The 24681-nt window shown below is 43.8% G+C and overlaps 1 long non-coding RNA gene across 1 annotated transcript; it reads right to left on the reverse strand.

Moving 5' to 3' along the window:
• Positions 1-19513: 19513 nt before the first annotated feature.
• On the reverse strand, positions 19514-23441 carry LOC125121345 (uncharacterized). The gene is made up of 3 exons (XR_007133440.1): positions 23195-23441; positions 20807-20922; positions 19514-19913 (listed from the first exon to the last, which is right to left on the reverse strand). It is a non-coding gene; the product is annotated as an uncharacterized LOC125121345 (long non-coding RNA).
• Positions 23442-24681: the final 1240 nt, after the last annotated feature.

The following is a 24681-nucleotide window of genomic DNA, read 5'->3' on the forward strand; positions in this document are numbered from 1 at the left end:
CTCTGAGTTATGGCTCAGGGCAATCACCCTTTTCTCAGTCAACCCACACTGGATGGCGGCAGGAGTGAGAAACAGCCTTGTAGTGTCTTATTCTGGTGAAATCTGGGGATTATTTGTTCCAACACTCTGTCTACCTTAACCAACCATGGGGTCAGTGAGAAGAAGACAACAACCTAGTCAGAGAGCCCTGCACATGGAGAGGCATTTAAGGTTTCTCTTTAAAGAGATGGGGAGCTCTTGGAGAGTTTTTGGCAATGCAATGCCCAGAGCATAGGAAGTGTGCTCTGGATGCTGTGTGTGCCATGGGCTGGAACTGGAGGCTGGATGGTGGGAACAGAAAGGGATGTGATTGGCTAGGGGTCTATCTGTTCTCCCTTCCACACTGTGCCTGGCTCCTCTCCTCTTGTTCTCTTTTGGTACCCTGTGGATATCGTAGAGATCAAGGCCTTGTGAGACAGTAGATGCGTATGAATTAATGGCATAAATGAGTGAAAAACTTGATCGGTGCCAGTCACATTTTGCTAACCACGGAGCATGGTGTTGACACACCATCTCATTTCAAACTCACTGCAGACCCTGGAGGAAGGTCTCATCTTTGCAACCTAATGGGGAGGAAACAGTGACTTAAACACTTGGTGCTGCTTTCCCAAAAACCTGGAGCCACTAGATGCTAGAGCAGAGGCTCAAACCCTGGCCTCTCTGATGCTAGAGTTCACATCCCTTTATGACCCTCTGCTTGCTCAGTAGTCGTTAAGTAAGAGGGGGCTTATAGGGTTGAGGTCAACAATCCCTGTGGTGGGGAATCCCTTTTACACCATGCTGTTCATGTGACTTCTGCCTGGTATAGGCTGTAACCGGAAATAGCCTCACTTATCGTGGATTCAATGAGATTTAGAACCCTTTAAGTCTTCATATAAATGGAGCATGTTTTTCATTTTATGAGTAAGGGGATTGTGGCCCACAGAAGTGGGAAGGAAAGGGTTACACAGGCCTGCACTATATTCTTTCCCTTTCCAGGGATGCCCCGGGGGACGAAATGGGACCTGGTCAAATCTCCTCCTAAAGATTCCAGGGGAAATCACTGGTGGTATTTATTAGCGGCAGAATTTTTATCTCTGGGATACTTTCAGCGGCATGTACCTTATGCTTCCAGGATTATTTATGGTAAATAAATCTGGAACCTACTGATTCACGGGGCATGGCACCCTGAAAAGTGTCACGTTAAGTTGTGTAATTTCTGGGACATGAAATGGAAAAGTTTCATGACATAAAGAGCTGGCTTTCATGTAAGCAGTGTGTTTGGATGTGTCCTTAAGAGACCTGTGTGTTAAATCTGGGCCAGAGCAGGCCCTAATGTGGCAAGAAAGGGCCTGGGAAGTGGTGTCGGCCATCCCAACTTCTCCCTGCTTCTCCTGTGCCCTGTGATTACTTGTAGCTTAGAAGTGATTCATTAAAGCTTGAAATGTGGTAAGACATTTGCTGTGAGTCTGATTTGAAAACCCAACCCTTGTGTTATCTCTAAAAGATAATGCTGTATCCAAGATCACTCCTTTTGGCTGCAAGGAAGATCCAGTCTCAGACCTCTTGTCTCCTTGTCTCCCAAACCAGTTTGTTTTTTTTTTCCTGTTTTTTGTTTTGTTTTGTTTTTGCTTTTTTTAGGGCCACACCTGTGGCATATGGACGTTCCCAGGCTAGGGGTAGAATCCGAGCTATAGCTGCCGGCCTACACCACAGCCACAGCAATGCAGGATCTGAGCCGTGTCTACAACCTACACCACAGCTCATGGCAACACTGGATCCTTAACCCACTGAGTGAGGCCAGGGATCAAACCTGCATCCTCGTGTATACTGGTTGGATCTGTTTCCCCTGCACCACCATGAGAACTCTCTTCCAAACCAGTTTAATGCTCATAATTTAGATAATAATGATTATGACAACAGTGATGACCACAGCAGCTAACTGTGATTTAAGTACCTACTATATAGCAGACATAAGGCTATGTACTCTATAGAAACAGTGTGAATAACACAAACATGTATGAAAACTCACTATTCATAGGCAACAAATATTTATAGAGCTTTTATTGGGTTGAACCTTATGAAACTTACAATAGTCAACCCATCAAATAGCATATAAAATAGTATATAAAAATCAGAAGAGAAGAATTTCTCTTGTGCCTCTGTGGATTAAGAATCTGACTAGTATCCATGAGGATGCAGGTTAGATCCCTGGCCTCGCTCAGTGGGTTAAAGGATTCCATGCTACTTTAAGCTGTGGCTCCGATCTGGTGTTGCTGTGGCTGTAGCATAGGCCGGCAGCTGCAGCGCCAGTTAGAGCTCGGAAACTTCCGTACGCCACAGGTGTGGCCCTATAAAGAAAAAAAAAATCAGAAGAGAGACTATCCCATGCAAAAAGCAACTTCTCCTGTAAGATCTCTTAGTCTGGGAATTTGAGAAACAGAAGGAATACTGCTATGATTGGAGAAGAGTGGATGAGACAGAGTGACAGGTCATTTTGGCCAAGTAGGCAAGAACAAAACCACTGGGCTGTATAGGTAGAACTTAAGAGGTTAAGTTTTATCCCAAGTGGCTTTTGACTTGGGACAGGAGAGGGGGAAATGAGATCTTATTTACATTTTAAAGGAGTCTCTCTCTAGCTACCAAGTGGAGAATGGATGATAGGGGTACAAAAGTGGTGCCAGGGAGACCATGTGGATGCTTCTGTAGTGGGCCAGGTAAGAGCTAACGGTGGCCTCAGATGCAGGATTAGTTTGGTTGCTTCTGACAGGCAGACGTCCCCCATGCTCCTTGTAGCCACGTTCCGAAAGCTCTGGTTGATGTTTTGGAGAATGTTTGCTAACGACCTTTCCAAAGCTTAGAGAAGGTTCTGGAAACAGATGAGGGTTGTACTCATTTACTTTGATTTATGACTTGCAAGTGAATTCTCTCCTTTGTCTCAGAGGAAGACTCACTTCCAGTGGGTGGGAGCCCTTGACAGGAGACACCTATAGGGGTCTGTCTCTGGTATAGGAGAAGCTGGAGCCTGAAGCTCCTGTGTTCTTCTCCAGAAAATGAAACTGTCTCCAGGTCCAGAGATAATTGGACAAAAGTCTCACGGCTGCAGTGAGCAGAAAAGAAGGGCTCTGATGGGCAGATTCTTGGCTTAGCTCTTCAGGATACACAAGGGCTTGCCCAGTGACCAGGGGCATAAGGACCACTGAGGAAAACTGGCTGGGGATTAATTGAATGATGAAGAGGAGGATGAGGAGGAGAGGAAAGGGAGGTTGGAGTCTGGGACAGTGCCCGGGCTGCCTTTGTAGGCTTGTTCCCTAACAACAGTTCCCTTCTGGGGGAAGTCAGGGGCTTGATTGAAGCTTAATTCAGATTCTTTGAATGTGCCTTGAGGAGACAGACTGGGGAGTGATCTGATGAAATGCAACGGGAAGCAAAACTTGGCAAGGGCACAGTGGCAAATGAGCTAAGAATATGGGGGGATATCCTGCCAAGACCCCCTTCCCCCTAGGACCACCCTCAGCGTATCCGGAGAAATCAATCAATTGGACGGGACTGGATGGCTCCCACAGAACAGCAGTGGGGGACCCCTGTGAGGGTTGAGGGGTCTTCCATTTACAAACAGGATTTGAGTATCAACAGGGCATTTAGATGGGTCAGTGAAGGCATAGGGGTGCAGTTCAACGCCTCTTAATATCCTGTGGGCAACTCAGTGGTGCCAGATGCCATGCCCACTCCTGGACTGCACCCAGGGAGTTATAGCCCTGCCTCCCACTTCGTGTGAAGGCCCCAGAGCAAGAGACGTGACATGATTTCAATGTCCCACCACACTGGGGAGATTTGTAAGGACTTTGTCAAGAGTTCACAAAATTCATCAAGTCCACAAACCATTTCCTGCAGCTCCAATTTCCCCGCTGCCTCTTTCCTCTCTTGGGCATCCTTAGTGTTTTTCTCTGAACGTCTCACTTGATCTATTCACACCTCCACTCGGGCAGTCCCACATCCATGAATATATCCCTGTGGGCCACTCAAAGGGTCACCTGCCAGGCTCATTAAAATGAAAGGTTGGAAAGAACTTCATATAGATATTCTCCTTTTTATACATTTAAAAAAAACCTTTTTTTTTTAAAATAATATCCAAAGTGCTTTACCCAATGTCATATCTCTGCATCTTACCCTGATTTTGGGACATAGATGATATTAACCCCAAATGACCTGATGAGGCTTAGAGAGGTAGAGACCTGCTCAAAGGCACACAGTAGATTTCATGAAAAAGAAGGGCCTGGCACCCAGGGCGCCTAGTTCCCATCTAGCTCACTCACCCCTATCCTGTGCTATCTTCCTCATCTTCTTTTCTTAATCTGCCATCTTAAAGGGTAAAAGAGAACAAAATGTGGATACAGCCTCTAGTCTGCTTCCTTTGGCTGAGCTGAGACAAACTCTCATCTGGAAAAAATTTATTTCTTAACACTTCCAGACTCATTGACTGCCCTCTCCAACCTCATCATCTTTGATCCAACAACCCTCACCCCCCACTACTCTTCATAATAATTAAAAAAAATCCCCAAACTGTTATTTCACACTACTGTCTGTTCCTTTGGCCTACGCTCTTTTTCCTATTCCAATTGCCCTCCCTAACCTTGGATTAGAAAACTTCTACTCATCCTTTGAGCCTCAGAAATTCTGTCCTTGACCTCCTAGTGGTTGAATGGGTTGTCACTATTCCCACAGCCCCTTCTCTGTGTTTCCTCCATCGTAGTGTTTATCAGACAGGTATTTGAATCACCTGTTCACAAGCCTTGGCTCTTCCTCTAGCCCAGAAGCCCCTTGAGTGCAAGGAGTTCCTGTTTTTAGCTTTTAACACAGATCGTGGCCCATAATAGCAGGCGCCCTGGAAATATTTCTTACCCTGCTTGGAAATCACAAACTACACAAAGATAGCTACATTTCTAGGCAGTTGGTTTCTAATAATTAAATAGTTATGTTCTGCCTCCAAAAAAAAGTTCATGGGCATTGTCGTACAATCTTACATACAATAAAATATGAAGTTGTGAAGTATTCAGTTAGATGAGTTAGGACTTCTCTGTATACCTTAGTAACCACCACCTCAAATAAGCATAGACTATTTACACCTGCCTGCTTCTTTGTTTTCAGCCTATAAGAAGAGTCTTGTAAACACCTTGGCCAAGGCTAAGAATCCTAGTTTTAAATCAATATCTGAATGTGAGCTGTTCTTTACAAGTACAAATTGTGGCCCAAGGGACCACGATGGCTGCAGCCAGTTGGCAGCATCATGGTAAATGATGCAATGCATGAGTATCACTCTTCAGAGCAAAAATGGCTCATCTGTAGTGTATAGTTAGCTAAATAACACTTTGTATCCCTCTCCTTTATGGGCAGTGGTCAGTGTAAAACCCATCCTTCTCCTGGCCTAAGCAAAGAAGTCCCAAGGAATTCAGATCAACTAGGAACAGATAATGGAGTCCAGGGTCTTAAATCATCCCTAAGCTTGTGGCCTGGCTTTCATTTGGTCCTGGAGAATGTCTTTTCCTTCCATGGATTTTGAGCCAATGTTTCTTTTCCTGCTGATTTATGACCTCCTATAAATTAACAGGGGTCTTTCAACTGGGAACTACATATCCCAAAGGCATGACTCTTCCATACATAATTCCTCCCTGAGGAAGCCAGAGTTACCTCTCAATTACATACAGTGATGGAGGTGCATGGTGGCTGAAATGATACAAATGTTACTTACATTCAAATTGGAACCATCACACCAAGTCCCAGGAAGAGAACAGTCGGATTGGTATCCCAGAAGCACAAATGCTTTGCCTGCTCAGAGCAGAGGAAAGGGTTTCATCCGTCTTTAGTTACAGTAAATATTCGTTTATTGAATACCTCCCATGAGATGAGAGATACAGAGACACAGGAACACATTGTCTCCTCACAAAGGATTCTCAGCTGGTAGTGAAGACAGACGCATGTATAACTATATCCAAGCTAATGTTTTCCACTTGTTTGGAGACTATTTTTACCAATGTTTTAGTGACTCAGGCATCCAAAGTCATAATGAAATGGAAAAAAAAAAAGGACACTAAATTACAATTTTATTGTCTGGTCCTAGATTTCCTTGACTCATTTCTTATTCTCTTCTAACATTCACCAAGTATTGCTAGGTGCCAGATTCTGTGCTGGGGACCAGGAATACCATCAAGAAGAGTTTCCTTTGAAGGGTTCATAACGGTGGTAGCTGAGGACTTGTGGGTTTATGCTCCTACAAATTGCACATCAGATGAACGCAGGTATGGAGCGAAACAGATTCAAAGTTTGAGGCAGACAATTTACTTATGGGTTGTATCTCTCTTAAGCTGATTTATTTTTCTTACTGAGAAAGGAAAAAATGGGTTATAGTAGAAAAAAAGCTCAGAAATAGGAATCAGAAGGCCTACTGTCTATCCTCGGATCCTTTTCCCAGTAGCTGGTGATTTTATAAAAAGTCATTTGAACTCTTAGCCCCAAGTTCTTCATAGGTACAATGGGGCCAGTATTTACCTAGGAGTTGAAAGGGGTGTGTGTGCGTTTGTGTGTGTGTGTGTGTGTGTGTGTGTTAGATAAGAATTGCCTATTGTACATTTCATTCTTCTGTACATTCACCACTCATTTATTAATCCTTCTGAATAAACCTTTAGCGTAATAGATTTTTGCTGTTTTAAGCCACCAAATTAGTGCTAATTTGTTAACAGCAGCTACAAATCTATTACCTCACAGTTCTAGATGCCAGAAGTCCAAATTGTATCACTAGGATGACGTCAAGGTGTCAGCAGGGAAGGCTGTGGGGGAGAACCTTGCCTCTTTCAGCTCCTGAGGGATGCCAGCATTCCTTTGCTGGTGGCCACATCCTTCCAGTCTGTATCTCTGTGCCTGTATCACATTGTCTTGTCCCCTTCTGTCAATAATTTCCCCTCTTAGAAGGACACTTGTGATTGCATTTAGGGCCCACCCAGATAATTCAGGGTAACTTCTCCATCTCAAAATCCTTAACTTAATTACATCTGCAAAATCCTCCCTTTGCCGTACAAAGTAATAGTCACATTCCCCCAGTATTAATATATCTCTTACAGGGCCATTCTTCAGTCTCCTCCATCCTGTACTTGTGTATTTGCTCAGCACTTAGAGGGTGGATAAAATAGATGGATTAAGAGTATGGGCTTTGGAATCAGAAGGGTTTTTTTTTACTGAGTGCTGTCCCTGCCATGTCCCAGCTGTGATTGTGGGTAAGCTACTTCCACTCTAATAGGTATCATATAAGATTATATGCATCAAGTATTTGGTACTGTTAGGTCAGGGTATTAAGTAAGTACTCGACAGATATCAGAAATCACCAACATTAAGCACTCATGGCCTAGAGTTAAAAGTTCTTACCCCAAAGACCTGAATAGACTGTTCTCCAAGGAAGATATACAGATGGCCAGCAAACACATGAAAAAATGCTCAACATCACTGATTATAAGAGAAATGCAAATCGAAACTACCACGAGATACCACCTCACACCAGTCAGAATGGCCGTCATTAATAAGTCCACAAATCACAAGTGCTGGAGGGGCTGTGGAGAAAAGGGAACCCTCCTGCACTGTTGGTGGGAATGTAAACTGGTACGGCCATTAGGAGAACAGTTTGGAGATACCTTAGAAATCTATGCATAGAACTTCCACATGACCCTGCAATCCCACTCTTGGGCATCTATCCGGACAAAACTCTACTTAAAAGAGACACGTGCACCTGCATGTTCATTGCAGCACTATTCACAATAGCCAGGACATGGAAACAACCCAAATGTCCATCAACAGATGATTGGATTAGGAAGACGTGGTATATATACACAATGGAATACTACTCAGCCATAAGAAGGGATAACATAATGCCATTTGCAGCAACATGGATGGAACCAGAGAATCTCATACTGAGTGAAATGAGCCAGAAAGACAAAGACAAATACCCTATGATATCACTTATAACTGGAATCTAATATCCAGCACAAATGAACATCTCCTTAGAAAAGAAAATCATGGACTTGGAGAAGAGACTTGTGGCTGCCTGATGGGAGAGGGAGGGAGTGGGAGGGATCGGGAGCTTGGGCTTATCAGACACAACTTAGAATAGATTTACAAGGAGATCCTGCTGAATAGCATTGAGAACTATGTCTAGATACTCATATTGCAACAAACAAAGGGCAGGGGAAAAAAACATATACATGTAAGGATAATTTGATCCCCTTGCTGTACAGAGGGAAAAAAAATAAAGAACAAATAAAATATGTTAATTCATCTTGGTAAACAAAAACAAAAACAAAAAGTCCTTGCTCCTTCCACTGGAGCACTCAAGATCTGGTTGATAAAATATGAAATAAACAGTTTCAATGAAGTTCAATAACCACTATTAGGAAGGGAGGATTAGCTGTGGGAACACAAAGGTGGGACATATATCCTGCAGGATAAGAAGGAGATGGTGTCTTGGAGGAATCTTAATGGGTAAGAAGTTGTTAATATAGAGGAAAACAGAGTCCAGGTGGGGTAGCATGTGCAAAAAAAGAGGGGGGGGGCATGATGAATGGCAAGGTTTACTGGGAAGTAATTCATAGTCTGAGAGATGCCAGGGGCTGTTTCATGTGGGGCCATTAGTGTCAGGCCAGGTCTGCTTCCTAGGCATGCAGCCTGTGCAGTTGCTCATACCCTGTGCTCAGAAAGGCCCTGGGCACTGCTTAATGCTTTGCTCTTGCTGTCTTGAAATTCCTAATAATTTCCTAACAAGTTCTGCTTTTTCATTTTGCACCGGGCCCTGCAAATTCTGTAGCCAGTCTTGGTGCCAAGAAAAAGAGTATAGGCTTTTCCTTAAGGACAAGAGCTTCCTATTAAAGGATTTTAAATAGAGGTGAACATAATCAGATGTGGGTTTTAAAAGCATCGGTCACAAGTTGTTTCTGGGGAGAAAGATGGATGGGACATCAATGGAGAAGCTGTTGTCACAGTTCAGGTCTGGCCTGAGGCAGGGAGAATAGGATGGAGGCAGCATCAGAGTTGATATATTTAGTGCATGGAAGCAATGGTAATTGGGTGCTGAAGTTAAAGAGGAGGGAGAAAATCTGGATAATTCCCATAATTTTAGCCCAAGTGACAGAGTGAAGCAGGACTACTGATGAGAAAGGGAACCCAGGCTGCAAGTGGCAGCAAATTCCCAAAGAATAATGCCACTGAGTTGCAAGGAATTCCATGACTCTCCTTCTCCACCGCCTCCCAAGTCTTCCTGCTCCCTTTCCTGTCCCTCTTCCTCCTTTCGTGGAGCTACGCAAATCTGACTAAGCCAATAGGAAAAAGTGAGACGGATTTCAGACTTTACAGAAAGTGTCTTTTCCTTTCTGTCCCACACACAGCTTTCAAGCAGCCATAAGGTTTCCTATCTAGTTGCGTTTCTCCCGTGAATCTGACCCCATTGACTAAGGCTCTGTCTAACTACCCTCGCTTCCCTCCCACACCCACGCCTTTCTGCACACCCTGCACACACTTAACTCCCCTGCACCCTCCTCATTCTTTAGGCTGTTTAACTGACAAGTCCCTGGGAAGGTCCTCGCTAGTTATACACATGGCCCCGAAGCCCACGACCGTGACACATCCCCCCCACTCAGGCACACACAGGCACACACAGTTCATTCTCCACTATATGCTTCCCTGATTTCCTGAACTTTCCATTTTTCTCAGCACTGTCACAACTACAATAAAGATGTAAATGATATGTAAAGGACAGTTTGTGTCAAGTCCCTTCTCTCCCATGAATCTATAGGTGTCCAGAGACAAACATTATGACTCCTTGGCCCACAGTGTCACAGACCCTGGAAAAGAATACATGATAAATGAATATTTTGTGAATGAAGCATTATAAATGGATGAATGGATGATGAAGGAAGGGGGTAGATTATTTTTTAATTTCTTTTCTTTCTTTCTTTTTTTTTTTGTCTTTTTAGGGTCACACCTGCGGCATATGGAGGTTCCCAGGCTAGGGGTCCAGTTGGAGCTGTAGCCACTGGCCTACGCCACAGCCACAGCAACGCCAGATCCAGGCCTTGTCTTTGACCTACACCACAGCCCATGGTAATGCCGGATCCTTAACCCACTGAGCGAGGCCAAGGATCGAACCTGCATCCTCATGGATACTAGTTGGATTCATTTCCGCTGAGCCATGACGGGAACTCCCTGAAGGGCATAGATTATAATCATGATGAGAGGAGCCACAGCCAGGCACAAGCACAGGGAATGCATGTGGCAAATCTTTGGGAGGCCCATCTATGCTAAAGCTATGAAATGGGTCTCTGGTTAGAAAGATGTAAGAAAGGCAGCTCTAAAAGTGGGGTATGAGACTACGTGACCACAATGAAAATTGCCTATTGACCAGCACTTTACAGTTTATAAACTGCTTTTATTAGAATGATCTCATGTGATTCATCTGGCAACACTGAAACAGAGGAATTGGTATTTCCAGTTGTAAATGAGAAAAGAGAGACTCTGGAGATGGTATAACTAAGGTGTCACCAAGGTGAAGTGGCAGGATTAGTGTTCAAATCCACGTGTATTTGGCTCCGCAGCCCGCACACACCTTGGTGCCTCTCAAGCTAATAGGTGTTTCCAGAGCACCGGCCCCTGCCAGCCCTGGGCTGTGTGCTCTGGCTGCTGAGATGAAGCTGACTCTGCCGTAAGAGGCGAAGGGACAAGTAGGCAGCACGGGCACCTACCCAGTGTGACAGGAGCCTCGTGGAGGGGACGACTGAGTCAGCCCTGGGGCCGGCTCTGTGTCTGGGGCCAGAGGACACAGAGCCTGGCAGGGGCCGCACCTTCCTGAGAGACTGGCTAATCCCTGGCGGGCCGGCTGGCGGAGTCCTTGAGCAGTGACGGCAGACACAGACAGGGAGGGCCTGGCCCTGCACACTTCGCTGCCACTGACGGCCCCTCCTGGGGCTGCCCACTCAGCGGGGGTGGCAGGACCTGCCCTCAGCCCTCAGTCCTTCCATGGCCTTTTGCCTGCCTTCCAGCCCTCTCTCCTTTTTCTGGTATTTTCTGTTCCTGGATCCTGGACTCAGGCCTCATTCTCTGTCCCCAGTTTTGAGTAAAGAAAAAGCGGACAAAGATTTATGACGACGTTCAGGAACAGAGACGGGGAATGTGTGTATGGCAAACAGGCAAAGTCCCACTGACCCTGAGAAGTACCAGCCTGAGGGCAGGATGCCATCCAGTGTGGTCGGGGCCTTAGGTGCGTGCGCGAGCGGTATTTGAAGTGGAGGGGTGAGGCTTGTTACAGAGAAAGCTGATTTCTTCAGATGCTTTGGAGCAGGGCAGAGAGCCTGCCTTTGCAGGGGTGGCATGATTTGGTGGTTTCTCCAGTTTACCCCTAAGTATGATGACGGTAAATGGCTTCATCTCCTTGAGGCTTCGCTTCCTCTATACAGCGAGGACCACAGTACCTACCCTATGGGGTGCTTGTGAGCATCAAGTCAGAGAACATCTGGGAAGTGCCTGGCCCAGCATCTGCCTTCTGACTGCTTTTTTGCTAAGGGGGACCTGCTCCTATGATCTTTCATTCAACTCACATTTCCTCTGACCTTTTGGACCCTGGATGGAGAATGTGCAGATAAGTCACGGGCCTCGCTCTCAGGAACTAGCGAAAGAGGGGGGACAGATACATGAACACAAGGATTGAATGAGTTAGAAGTGCTCACTGAGGTAGAAATAGGACAAAGAACCTTGAGACCACAGAAGAGAATGCGCTGTTTCTGAATTGTGGGATAGCGGGGGTCAGAGACTCCTTCATAGGGGGAGTGATGAGTTGAAATTCTCTGCTATAATTGTCCAGGGGGAGGGACCTTCCTGCCCGAGGCCACAGAGACATCTGGAGACTCAGTCCATCTAGGGGCTTCCTGGCACTGGCCCTTTATCAACCTGATGCATTCGGGAGCTTTTGGTTTGGGATGAGACAAGAACTTGGGATCTCTTGGGCAGCAGATATGAAAGGAGTCAGAGTTTTTAAGAAAGTGGGCTTTGGAGTCAAAGATCTAGGTTCAGACCTAGACTTCATGGCTTTATTTCTAGCTGTGCCATCTCAGGCAAGTGACTTTCCATCTATGGGTTTCACTTTCATCATCTGCAAAATAATGGACCATGATACTAACATCATGGAGCTGACCCAAGGATATAGCATGACACCTATTCTAGCGTCTCGTGCCCTGTAGATGTATGTGTGTGTGGCGGTGTGTGTGTGTGTGTGAGTATGAGAGAGAGAGAGAGAGAGAGTGAGGGTGAGAGAGTTTGTGCCTATGAGTTAGCATTTATCGAGTGCTTACTCTCTGTGGTAGAAATTACACCAGTTACTATGTGTGTGTGATCATGTGAAACAGATTCTGCTAAGCCCATTTTACAGAGGGGAAAAATAAAGTTTCAAAGAAGTTATTTGCTTTAGGTCACAAGCCTAGAAAATGGCAGAGCCAGGATTTGAATCCGTTTGTTCAAGGCAAAAGCATAAACGCAAGTATTGTTGTCCTTCTAATACCCCATCAAACGCAAACTGTTCCTCTGAGCTTCCACCTGTAGCTAAGTTTCCAGCGCAATCAGAATTAGAGAATCTTTGAAGCATAAAGTCCCCCAAATCGTAGGTTGCATGTCTTAGGGGAGGAGGGGCCCCGCCCAAAGCTTGCCCTGAGCCTTGGAGGAAGGAAAAAGAAGGGCGGAGAGATGGCCTTACTCAAAAAGGTGACACATGTTTTCCAGGGGCTGCCTCCAGAGTTGGGACGGAGATTCTGAGAAGTAGTGGTTTTAAACGTTTTTCATTCAATTTTTCACTCTTGCTTCAGGCCTGGGCAAGGCTGGACGGATGACTCTGAAGCAAAAATGGAAAAAAAAGCAAAGGCTTTAAACTGCAGGTCCAAGGAAACTATTTCAACGTGCCTGTTGCACATGGTGTTGCCTGTGTGAACAAGCAAACCAGATTCTACTGCCCTGCTTATCTCTGGAAAGGGGAGACATGAATGAGGAAGCTGCAGGGAGTGAGAGAGAGGTTTGGGAAAAGATGGGCTTTAGCTTGGAAGAGATGGGATTGACTTTGCACAGGGAGAGTCTTGAATGGCACTGCTTGGTTGCCCACCATTCAAAGGGTCCCTTGTGTTAGGCCTTGTGCTTGGCCCTGGAGGGGTCCTGCAGGAGCAAAAGATGTAGCGTTTCTAAGTGATAGGGTAGTGGAGTTTGTTCAGAATACAGAACTAGCACAGAGAAGGCCGTGATGAACTGACTCTAGGTCAATTTTCTTCTAAGTCCTATTGTGAACACGGCGGGAGAAGGACACTTGTTTTCAAAATGATTACTTTCACTGACAGAGGCTGAGTAAATCTAAAGATTCATAGCAAGATAAAGACATGATCCAGGGCACCTGCTTCTTAAGAACAGGTTAGCAAGTTCAAGTTTCTGTCCGCCCTTTTATCCTCACAGGAGCAGCCCCCATCCCTCCCTCAGGACTCGCTCTGGTTCTTCTCTAGTTGGAAGTGGAGCAGTGGAAATCTCAGTGGCCTTGAGGTTCCTTCCTAACACGAGCTTCCCTCACCACGCACAATAGATATTGTTCAGCTCATACGTTGTCACTTTCAAAAATTATTAGAAAGAAGCAAGCATAGAAATATTCCTTCTTAACATGAGCATTCAAAGAAGAGATTTGGGTTTAAAGGTTTGTTTAAAGATTGGGAAATCCTTCCTTTAAATCTCCTGGAGATGAGGATAAGAAAAAGAAAGAAAACTAGAAGGAGCGATGCAATCTACTCTGTCTTCAGTGGAAATGGTTATAATCCCAAACCACAAACTCTGATACATTCCTATCTGTGAAATCTGGTGTGTGGCAAGGGGGTTGATGCCCAGAACATGTGTGACTTCCCAAACCTGAAACTGGGTACAGATTTTCCTAGAAATGTCACAATCCTAAAAAGACTCTCCAGCGATCCTGGGATTAAGCAGGAGGATCTAAAATTGCGAACAGCACCGGAAGGAGAAATAATTCTGTGGGTAACCACTGGCCTAGAGGCAGACTACGCACTGGCGTTTGTAATTGTTGGTGATTTAGCCCATCCTCCCCTCTTCCCCACCTGGTCTTGCCACTCCATCTCTGGACAGCAGAATTGAAGGGTGGAATGAATACGCATCACCAGATGACAAATCAGAAGGCTCATCATGGCCAGAGTTTAAATGAGAACCTACCCGATCTCCCAGATATCTAAAACAGAAGGCATGGACACATCCCCGCAGCAGTGGAAATGCTAACTTTGGTGAAAGTGTTCTGGAAAACCAGCAAACTAAAAACCCTACCACTTCTCATGGACATTCTCTCCCATCTCTTACTCCTGCACCCTTTGCCATGCACAGTGTTGTTCAGCCAATACTTAGTTACATTCAAAAAATTATCAGAAAGAAATAAGCATAAAAAAATCTATGCATACATACTTAAGAGTCAAAAACAAGAAAAAAAAATTTTAAAATATATCCCTGGGGGAAGAGTTCAAGCAAATAGTTTCTCAGTTCCTAATAGTTTCAGGAGAATTGGTTACCTTGATATCTCTCTTGCATGAAAAATAACGAGCTATGAGCTCGTTAAAAAGCAAGAATTTTAGTAAAAAATTAAATAACCGTAGAAGGTGAGAAAAGCTCAAGAATTAACTGCAGAACATGTAAGGTATCAATGAAAAGTTCTCAAAGTAGAATAAATTTAACTGAGAGCATAGTTAAGGATTAGGTTGTACTGGAAAAAAAATTACGTAAGAAAAAGTATTATAAAATAAAGATGACTTAATAGAAAGAAACAGCACTGTATCCTGCCCCAATTTTTATACAGAATAATGAGCACAGATCATAGTAAATGTATTTTATTCCAATACTGTTACTACTGTTACATTATTACTATTACCACCACTACTACTGTTATTAATACTATTACTGCTACTACTTATGATAGAAATAATACAGAATGAAAAAGTACAGGCTTGCCTTATGCTTTTCCACAGCAACAAGTAACCAGAAGACAGTGGAATATCGTCCATAACGTTTGGAGAGAAGGAAATTGGACTCATTAGTTTTACATCCAGCTATAATTTGTCCTTGGAATATTTTTTTTGTATCTTTTTTCTTTCTTTCTTTTTGCTTTTTATGCCGCACCCATAGCATATGGAGGTTCCCAGGCTAGGAGTAGAATCAGAGCTGTAACTGCCGGCCTATACCACAGCTATAGCAACATAGGATCTGAACCATGTCTGCAACCTACACCACAGCTCATGGCATTGCTGGATCCTTAACCTACTGAGCAAGACCAAGGATTGAACCCTCATCCTCATGGATACTAGTTGGGATCGTTACTGCTGATCCCTGTCCTTGGAATGTTGAGTTAACAGAACTACATCCTCAAATATGTAGAGGAATTCCGTGTACAGCATGCATAAATCTTCCTTGGAATTAAAGAACAGACACTAGACAAAGAAATGCACCCAATGAAGAGATGAAGATAACATGAGAAAAAGAATGTGTGTGTGTGCATATATATATATATACATATGTCTGTGTCACTTTGCTGTACAGCAGAAATCAACTCCATTGTAAGTCAGTTATAATATAATTTAAAAAACTTGTCAATGAAAAATAATATCAAAATCAGGAAATTGGAAAAGCAAGGGTTCAAGAGATACTTTTCAGGGTAGAAGCATATAATTTCCTAAAATGGCTCAAATTACAAGGTTTTTAAGTAAAATTTCTCCCCTTTAACTTTAGAGGAAGTTTTAAAAAGTGGAATCTGTTCTTATAAGGAAATATTTCTTTAAAGTTCAGTAACTCCTTTAGTTTCAGATTGGGTTCTATTTTCTGTTAAATTCAAGAAAACTGAAAATAACCCTTTATATTTTAAATGGCCTACATTGGACTGTAGCTAAAACTGACAGCACAAACAGCCTGAACCTAGCCAGAACACAGATTGGGATTTGAACCCAGCCTAAACCCAGATTGGAACTTAAATCCACGTGCCAGGACTCAAACCCAGCCAAAATCCAGATTGGGACTTGGACCCACGGTTTTAAATTAGGCTCACTCACCCTGTGTCTGGACTCACTGTGGTTCAGGTTCTTCATGTCTCTGTGAAGAAGGAATTCAGTGAGAGACAACGTGATAGGCCAGAAATAGATTTATTAGGATAGGACGCTTGTGAGTGATGCAAGCAGGCAGGCATGGATGCATTGCTCTGAGGATCTCTGAGGATTTGGTGGATGGACTACAGTTTTACCATCCAAGGGGAGTGGGGGTCGGAAAAGCCCGCCTCTCCCTTTCTGGGAGTAGCAGCTCCTCCTTAGTATCTGTTGAGTTGTGTATTCAAATCAGCAGAAGGGTGGTCCTCAAACTCAGGCCCTTGGTCTGAATACAAAGGCAGGCCTCACCCCATTCCCCCACCCAACAACCTGAGGCAATTCTCACACCTCCACTAGTCAGGCAAGGCTGCCTTGTTCTGATGGTTTTTTGAGCAATTTATTAATTTACAGTGATCTCCCAAAGTCCCCTAGATTTCCCTCTCTGTCTATGATCCTTTTTTGGGACTTCTACAACCACCCGTGCCTACTCCATCCCTATCATAATTTCACTGAGAGGTCATATTGGTAATGACTGGTTTAAAAAATGTGTTTATCTGTGACTTTTTTTCTTAACCAAAAGGAATACATGCATACAAAACAGTAAAATAGTGATTACTTAGAATCAATGAACATGGAAAAGGAAAAAGAGGAAAGAAGAAAGACGTGATGATTAGAAATTAGGAAGCATGTACTCTGCTCTTGTAACCGAGCTAGTGCCCAATGAGGCTTCTGGGCACACAGCCTTTCTGGGTCCTCCATTTCCTCTTTTTAGGGAATAAGCTTCAGCCTCCATACCTCCCCTGAGCTCCAAAGGGCAGCTGCTAATCAGGGAAGGGAGGGGGGATGCAGAGACCATCAAAGAGCCGAAGAGCCATCAAGAGACAATAGTGCATCTTTGGTTCCTCCTCAAGGAATATACATAACATCTGTGAGCCCTTCTGGTTCCTCCTCAAGGAATATACATAACATCTGTGAGCCCTTCTGCGGAACTAAAAACCCCCCAAATGGAAGAACTAGTATTTGATGGCATTGTTCATTTTGGGAAGAAGTAGGACCACCAGAACCAGTCCTGGAGCCACTAAACACCAGCTTTGAAAGACCACACGAGCTTGCCTCTGCCCTGATCCTTATCTAAGGCTGAATTTTCCAGTCCCCAAACTATAAAACCACCTCCTAATCTCTCCCAAGGGGGGCAAAATCTTTAAGGCATTAGCCGCTATGGCCCCCCTTTGCCCGACAAATCAATAAAGCTGTCTTGTTCACCTTCACCAAAAACTCTGTCTCAGAGTTTCTCTTCGGCAGCAGCCGACCCAGGCCAAGTTTCAGCAACTCTTGGGTAACTCAGTACAGTCATAAGCCATCATCAATAGTCAAGGAGACTATTGTAGAAAATATGTGTTACAACTGTGAGTTCTACAGAGCTCAACAACTTTCTTATTCTGTAGCCCTCTTGTTACATCTGATACTAATATGCCCTTTGCATTCAAAATACAAGTTTCTTATATAATTAATCTTTTCAGAGTATCAAAAAACTCTTCAGGACTTCCATTTGATGCAATCTGCTTCTCTCTTCCAAAATCTGTAACGAAGGAGAACTGTCTCTCTTCCAGACTTCTATCATTGGCCTCTGGCCTCTGATATCTGTCAGGCTGATGAGTGTAAGCTCTGTGAAGGACCTGGATTGTGTGTTTTCTTATGTTTATTCACCATCCTTCAGCATCTGGCAGAGTGTCTGGCATATGGTGAAAGTTAATAAATATTTGTGACTAGAACAGGTGAATGAATAGTGTGTGCATGAACATGAAGCTCTTTTCTCAAGATCACCTGGCAAGGGAGGGATAGACCTGGAATTTGACCCTTGGCTTCTCTAGGTTTGTTTTATTTTATTTATTTTATTTTATTTGTCTTTTTTAGGGCCGCACCTGCGGCATATGGAGGTTCCTGGGCTAGGGGTGGAATCAGAGCTGTAGCCTCTGGCCTACACCACAGCTCACAGCAATGCGGGATCCTTAACCCATTGAGCAAGGCCAGGGATCAAACCTAGGTCCTCATGGATACTAGTCAGATTCATTTCTGCTGAGCTATGACGGGAACTCCAGCTTCTCTAAGTTTAAAGCCCCTCTGCGATCTGCTACACTGTACTCCCTTCTCTAGGCTCTGGAGAAAGGAACAGTAGAAATTCTAATGGAGAAACCTTTTGTCTAACAAATGCTAGGGAGGGAATGGAGAAAAGGGAACCCTGCCACATTGTTGGTGGGAATGTAACTTGTGCAGCCACTATAGAAAACCATATGGAGGTTCTTAAAAAAATTAAAAATAGAATTGCCATATGTTCTAGCAGTCCCACTCCTGGGCATATATCTGGACAAAACTATAATTCAAAAAGATACATGCACCCCATGTTCATAGCAGCACTATTCAAATATAATAGCCAAGACATGGAAACAACCTAAATTTCCACCAACAGATAAATGGATAAAGAATATATGAAAAACAAAAGATGATGAGGTGTGTGTGTGTCTATCTATATCTATAATAACTATATATAATCGAATATATATTAGAACATTATATATAATGGAACATATATATAATGGAATACTACTCAGCCTTTAAAAAAGAATGAAGTGGAATTCCCGTTGTGGCGCAGTGGTTAACGAATCCGACTAGGAACCACGAGGTTGCGGGTTCGATCCCTGGCATCGCTCAGTGGATTGAGGATCTGGTGTTGCCATGAGCTGTGGTGTAGGTCACAGATGCGGCTTGGATCCCGAGTTGCTGTGGCTCTGGTGTAGGCCGTTGGCAACAGCTCCGATTTGACCCCTAGCCTGGGAATCTCCATATGCTGTGAGAGCGGCCCTAGAAAAGGCAAAAAGACAAAAACAAACAAACAAACAAAAGAATGAAGTAATGTCATTTGTAGCAACATGGATGGACTTAAAAATGATCATATTTAGTGAAGTAAATCAGAAAGAGAACGACAAATACTGTATGATATCACTTATATATGGAATCTAAAATACAACACAAATGACTCACAGACATAAAGAACAGACTTGCGGTTGCCAAAGGGGAGGGGAGAGGGGAGGAAATGATGGAGAGTTTGCCATCAGCAGATGCCAACTATTGTAGAGAATGGATAAACAACAAGGTCCTGTGGTAGCACCGGGAACCATATTCAATATCCTATGATAAACCTAGTGGAAAAGAATATGAAAAAGAATATATATGTGTGTGTGTGCGTGTGTGTGTATACACACACACATATGTATAACTGAATCACTTTGCTGTATAGCAGAAATCAATGCCACATTCTAAATTAACTGTACTTCAATAAAAGGAAAACGAAAAGAAACGCTTTGTCAGTGTTAAGGGGCATTTTGGCAGTCCACACTGGCCTGTGGATCAGCCATGTAGTTTGCCTTCTGATATATGCTGTGAGTTTGAGAAAGAAAAAGATATTAGAAGAGATTATATCTGCAGATACTAAGAAATAAAAGATTAAGATCCAAGGTCCTTAGGCGCTCCCACCGCTTTGGTAAAGGGCTTGTGAGCTGGAAGGCACTCTTCACCCACTCTCCACTGAGCGGTCCCTCTGACCCCCAGAGGGGGCAGTGCCAGGATTCTCTCCTCCTCAGGGTACTGCCTCAGTACCCAACTTTACGGGTCATCCTGAGACTTCAGCGCAGTGGTGATCTTAGTATTTTGGAAGATTGCTTTCTGTAATGAGATGTTCACATGGGACCTTTTGTGAGTTAGCTTCAGAATGTAAAGTGCTAACTTCTACATTCTGGTGTGGTGTCGGATGATACAATCGGAACTTGTAGAGGATGCGGTCAAAGGTTATGCGACTCTTAGGCCAGTGTTCACCTGGTAGGTGTAAAAGTGAGCGAAGACAAGATTTAAAAAGTGAGAAGCATTTTAACTGGAAAACGTTCTTGGAGATGCAGCCTCTTGCACATGGGGAGAGACAGGCGCTCACTCTGCCTTACTTCAGGCTGAACGACCAATGTTTTAAGGAGCCGGCAGTCTATAGGCACAGGCCTGATAATGGCCTCATGCCTGTTAAAGCCTAATGGGGAAAACTGTGTCTGGTATCTGTGCTGGCGACAGATGAAGAGAGGCAGTTTTACTGGGAAAGACCTGCTCTCCCATAGGTCTTCGGAGCCAAGAATATATGCTTCTAATGGACCAGATGGACCACCAGAAAAGAGGGGCTGGGAAGCACCCTAAAAGGCTTTTGCCTAAAAGGACTTTTAAATGGGTGTTGGGACCCCAGGAAAGCAAGTCTCATTGAGGAGTTCCCTGGTGGCTCAGTGGATTAAGGATATGGTGTTGTCACTGCTGTGGGTTGGGTCACTGCCATGGCATGGTTCTCACCCTGGCCTAGGAACTTCTGCATGCCATGGGCAGAGCCAAAAGTAAAAAATAAAAAGAAAGTCTTGTTGAAGCTCTCAGCAGCCGGAGAAGCTGTGGATGTCCCCTCTCGGGGAACTAACTGGATGTGAGCTATCCAGAAGCAATGGAGGACTGTCTGTAAATAACTCATAAATATGCCACAAGAAGGGGTCAGCTGTGAACATCCCCTGAACCTAGTCTGTGAATCAACTCACCATTATGCCCAAAGGAAACCCATGTCAGATTACATCAGCACTGATAAAGAAAAATTTCTCCTGCCTTTGTTCCTCTTCAATATTTCGCTTCAATCCTCGAGGAGCCAAGGCAGCCTCTGGAGGGAAAAGGGAGAAAGGCGATTACCGACAACAAACCTGATGAAGACCTGATCGGAAAAAGGAAGATACTTCAACTACAAAGAAAGTTAAATTCGCTATAATTCCATAGGATTGAACTCTTAATCACTGAACTTAGGCTGTCCAGGGAAACATTTTTTATTATTGGACAGTAAACCAGCAAGCCATGGAGCCAACTCAATGTTATCCCTAGAAAAGAACTAGCATCCAGAATAGGTCTGAATCTGCAATGAGCAAAGAAATAAAATGCCCCTCCCTACCCCCACCATGCCACTTACAGTCTTGATCTTTCAGTGTCTTGGTTATACTTTTATTGTTTGCGGGAGGATAACTAGAGGGTACAAAGCTCACTACAACTTAAATTCCATCTGTTTTCTTACCCCACCCCTACTCTATGTAAGATTCCTCTCTAATATAATTAAAATAGCTAGTATCAATTACTAGAGCATTTGCTTCATTCCACATACTATGCTAAGTGCTCTATGAAAATAAACCAATCTTGTTATTAACCTGCCCAAGGCAGTGGGTATCATAGTCTCTTATTACAGTTTAGGAAACGGGCTAAGATAGGGGAAGCCCTTTAACCAATACCACATGACTAATGAGTGGCAGAGTCCAGGTTTCAGCGAAAATCTAACCAACTCAAAACTTCATCTACCAACCATGAGCCCACTTCCTCTGTCTCAAGCAGATGTTAAGGAGACACTTGTAATAAAGACTTTGTTAGCCTGTAATTAAACTAAGTCTGGGAAAGAACTAACCTTCAGCAACTCATTCCAGCTTAACACTCCCATTGCTGTAAGAGTATCCTTTGTAAAGTAGCAGAAATCAATTCCTGGACATTTCTGCTCATTGCTGTTAGTTAATTCTGCCTTATCAACACCACATTAAAGCAGTGTAAATACTTGAATACATGAGAATCTTTTTGCTACAATGACCATATCTTCTTTAAAAATATTTTTTTCCAGTTGAACCCCCTCAGTCATTTCTAACATGTCACACTTTTAATTTGTCCTTAAATGATACCAGTTAAACGTAGCTTCCTTGACAAGTCTTTTCACAGTGGTACATAGAGAGCACTTTGCTTGGTACACTGTATTACAGGCAATTTAAATGTCTAGATGCAATTAGACTCTAATTGTGAATGTTGGTTGGTTGGTTGGGTTGATAATTCCTCACCAGCTCCTTTTTCAATTCAAATTCTTTCATCTGGGAACACCCCCCCCCCCCCAGTTCGTTAATGTGGCTCTAAAATCATTCTGATCATATTCAGTCTTGACTTTGCCCCTCAAGAGATTTGATATCTGTTTTCTTCTGCTGAGGGCCATGGCCTCCACTGAGTCATTTAAACCATTCATGTCTCTGCCTTCCCCTTAGTGATCTTTTAATTCATCCCTGATACAGCTGAGCTTGTTTCCTTTTTGACATTCAGCTTTAAATATAATCCCACGACATGCAAGCAGAGACGTTTCTAGACATTTAGAAGCAGAGAGGTAGACTTCAGGTGGAATGTTAATGATAGAGTCACTTTTGGTGTGTTCTTAATTCAGAGATAGATTGATTTAAAGAGATTATATGAAAACAGAAAGAACGATGAGCAGGAAGGAAGACTAAACTAGGAAAGGGTGGGTGGGGGGAAGTGCCTAAACAATAGAGATTAATAATGATTCCAGAAAATGACAACTTCCATTTACGAACTAATTACTATGTTCCAGACTCTGAAAATTGCTTTGCCCACAGCATACTATATAATTCTTAACACAGTGTTAAAAAGATAAATATTATTTTTCTCATGTTACTAAGGAAACTGAGGCTTGGGGTGTTAAATCACTTGTTACAGGTTTTATAGGCATTAAATCACAGAGGTAAAGAGTTCCCATTGTGGCTCGGCGGGTTAAAAATCTAACTAGTATCCATGAGGATGCAGGTTCAATCCCTGGCCTTTCTCAGTAGGTTAAGGATCTGGCGTTGCCTCAAGATGCAGTGTGGGTCAGAGATGCTGCTTGGATCTCATGCAGCTCTGGCTGTGGTGCAGGCTGGCAGCTGCAGCTCTGATTCGACCCCCAGCCCAGAAACTTTCATATGCCATAGAAGCAGCTCTTAAAAAAAAAAAAATTGCTGGGGTAATATTCAAACTTAGTTTCCTTTTAACTTCAGAGCCTATCATGCCTTAGCCCCTGTCCTATATTGCACCTCAAGTCAGAAGGAATTTTTTAAAAGGATGCCTAAAACAAACAAACAAACACCTACCAAGTCTCTGATGTTGAAGAGGGATTGACGAGGAGATGCCTGCTGGATTTCATTAGGAAGTTGAAACTGGAGGGAAGAGTGATCAGTGTCTGAGCAGCGTGATATAGAACGGTGATCCCCACTGTACTGGGGATGTGAGAAGACACTACCCTTTTTAGCCCGAGGATAGACCTGTGGTTTTCATCCTGGGGCAAGTCTGTCCCTCAGAAGATGCTTGGCAATGTTTGGAGACATTTTTGGTCATCATAGGTGCTGAGGGGAAGAAGGAAAAGTCTTAGGTGGGGAATCAGACGTGACTTGCTAGGTGTCATCATCACTCTAATCAGAATTGAAATCTAGAAGGCTGATTCCTCCCCCAACAATGGGCTGCCTTGGAGACCAGTTAAACAGTCATTTGTCGGGGGATGTTTCCTAATAACTTCCCTCTGCTCTACGCAAAACCATTACCCACATTCCTAAAAGGAGACTGCCTCCCCCAACCCTTGAATACTGACTTAGCCCAAGAACAAACCTGTGCTAAACATAGAAAGTACCCCTTTTCCTACATAATGAACTGCTCCCTAAGCCGAGGGGAGCCTGCGTCTCTCTCAGTGCTCCTGGCCAACCCGTTGGTCAACAAAACTCGCTTGAGGTCTCCGTGCTCCAGCCTCCTGCCCCTTCTTTAATTTTCCGCTCTAAGAGAAAAGATGATACTTGCCAGAGATGCCACTAAATGTCCTACCGTGCACAGGATGGCCTTTTAGTTGGCTCAAAATGTCAATAATGCTGAGACTGAGAAGTCCTGGAATGGACTGAAGTTACTCATCTTTACTAAGATTGTATTTTTATCTCATTACCATCAAGTACCACTGTCGTGTCTGGAGGGACTGAGGGGAGAGCCCTCGAGTGCACAGGGCTTGATGTGCAGGAAGAAGAGAAAAAGGACCATACTTTGGGGTGGGAGTTAAATCCTTGGGAGGAATGTGCTGACCATGAACAAATCCTTGTTAATATTCCGTTCTGAGTTGAGACTGTATGCCAGCCGTCCTTTGCATAAGTGGTTTGGGGTCTAGCTAGAAAGAATTGGCCTTTGAATCAATACTCAATGATTATAGCAGATTTGCCTGTCTCCTATGTTTTTGCTATTCCTTCTTTATGAAAAAAAATCAATGTCCGTTTTAAGTTGTAAAAGGAGGATCTGGGACCTGTTATATTTAGCATCATGAAGGAGGAGAACTGCAATATTTGCTTTCCATAAATTTGCAAAAAGTAAGATATTTTCCACCCACCCCACCCTTCCCATGGTTTTCCACTGACAGCTGCATATATGGATATCCTGCCATATATCTCTGGAGAAAAGGAGAGCTGAGAGGCATGGGCAGGTCTATGAATGGACCATTGACTCAGCTGTTCTTTGACGGGCAGGCAATCCCCCTGCTTTCAGGGGCAGGGGGAGTTGGTGCGCCAGTCTTCCTGCTGTGAATGAATTGCTGGGGCACAGCTAGTGG

The sequence above is a fragment of the Phacochoerus africanus genome, chromosome 2 (genome assembly GCF_016906955.1).
Source record: "Phacochoerus africanus isolate WHEZ1 chromosome 2, ROS_Pafr_v1, whole genome shotgun sequence".
NCBI lineage: Eukaryota > Metazoa > Chordata > Mammalia > Artiodactyla > Suidae > Phacochoerus > Phacochoerus africanus.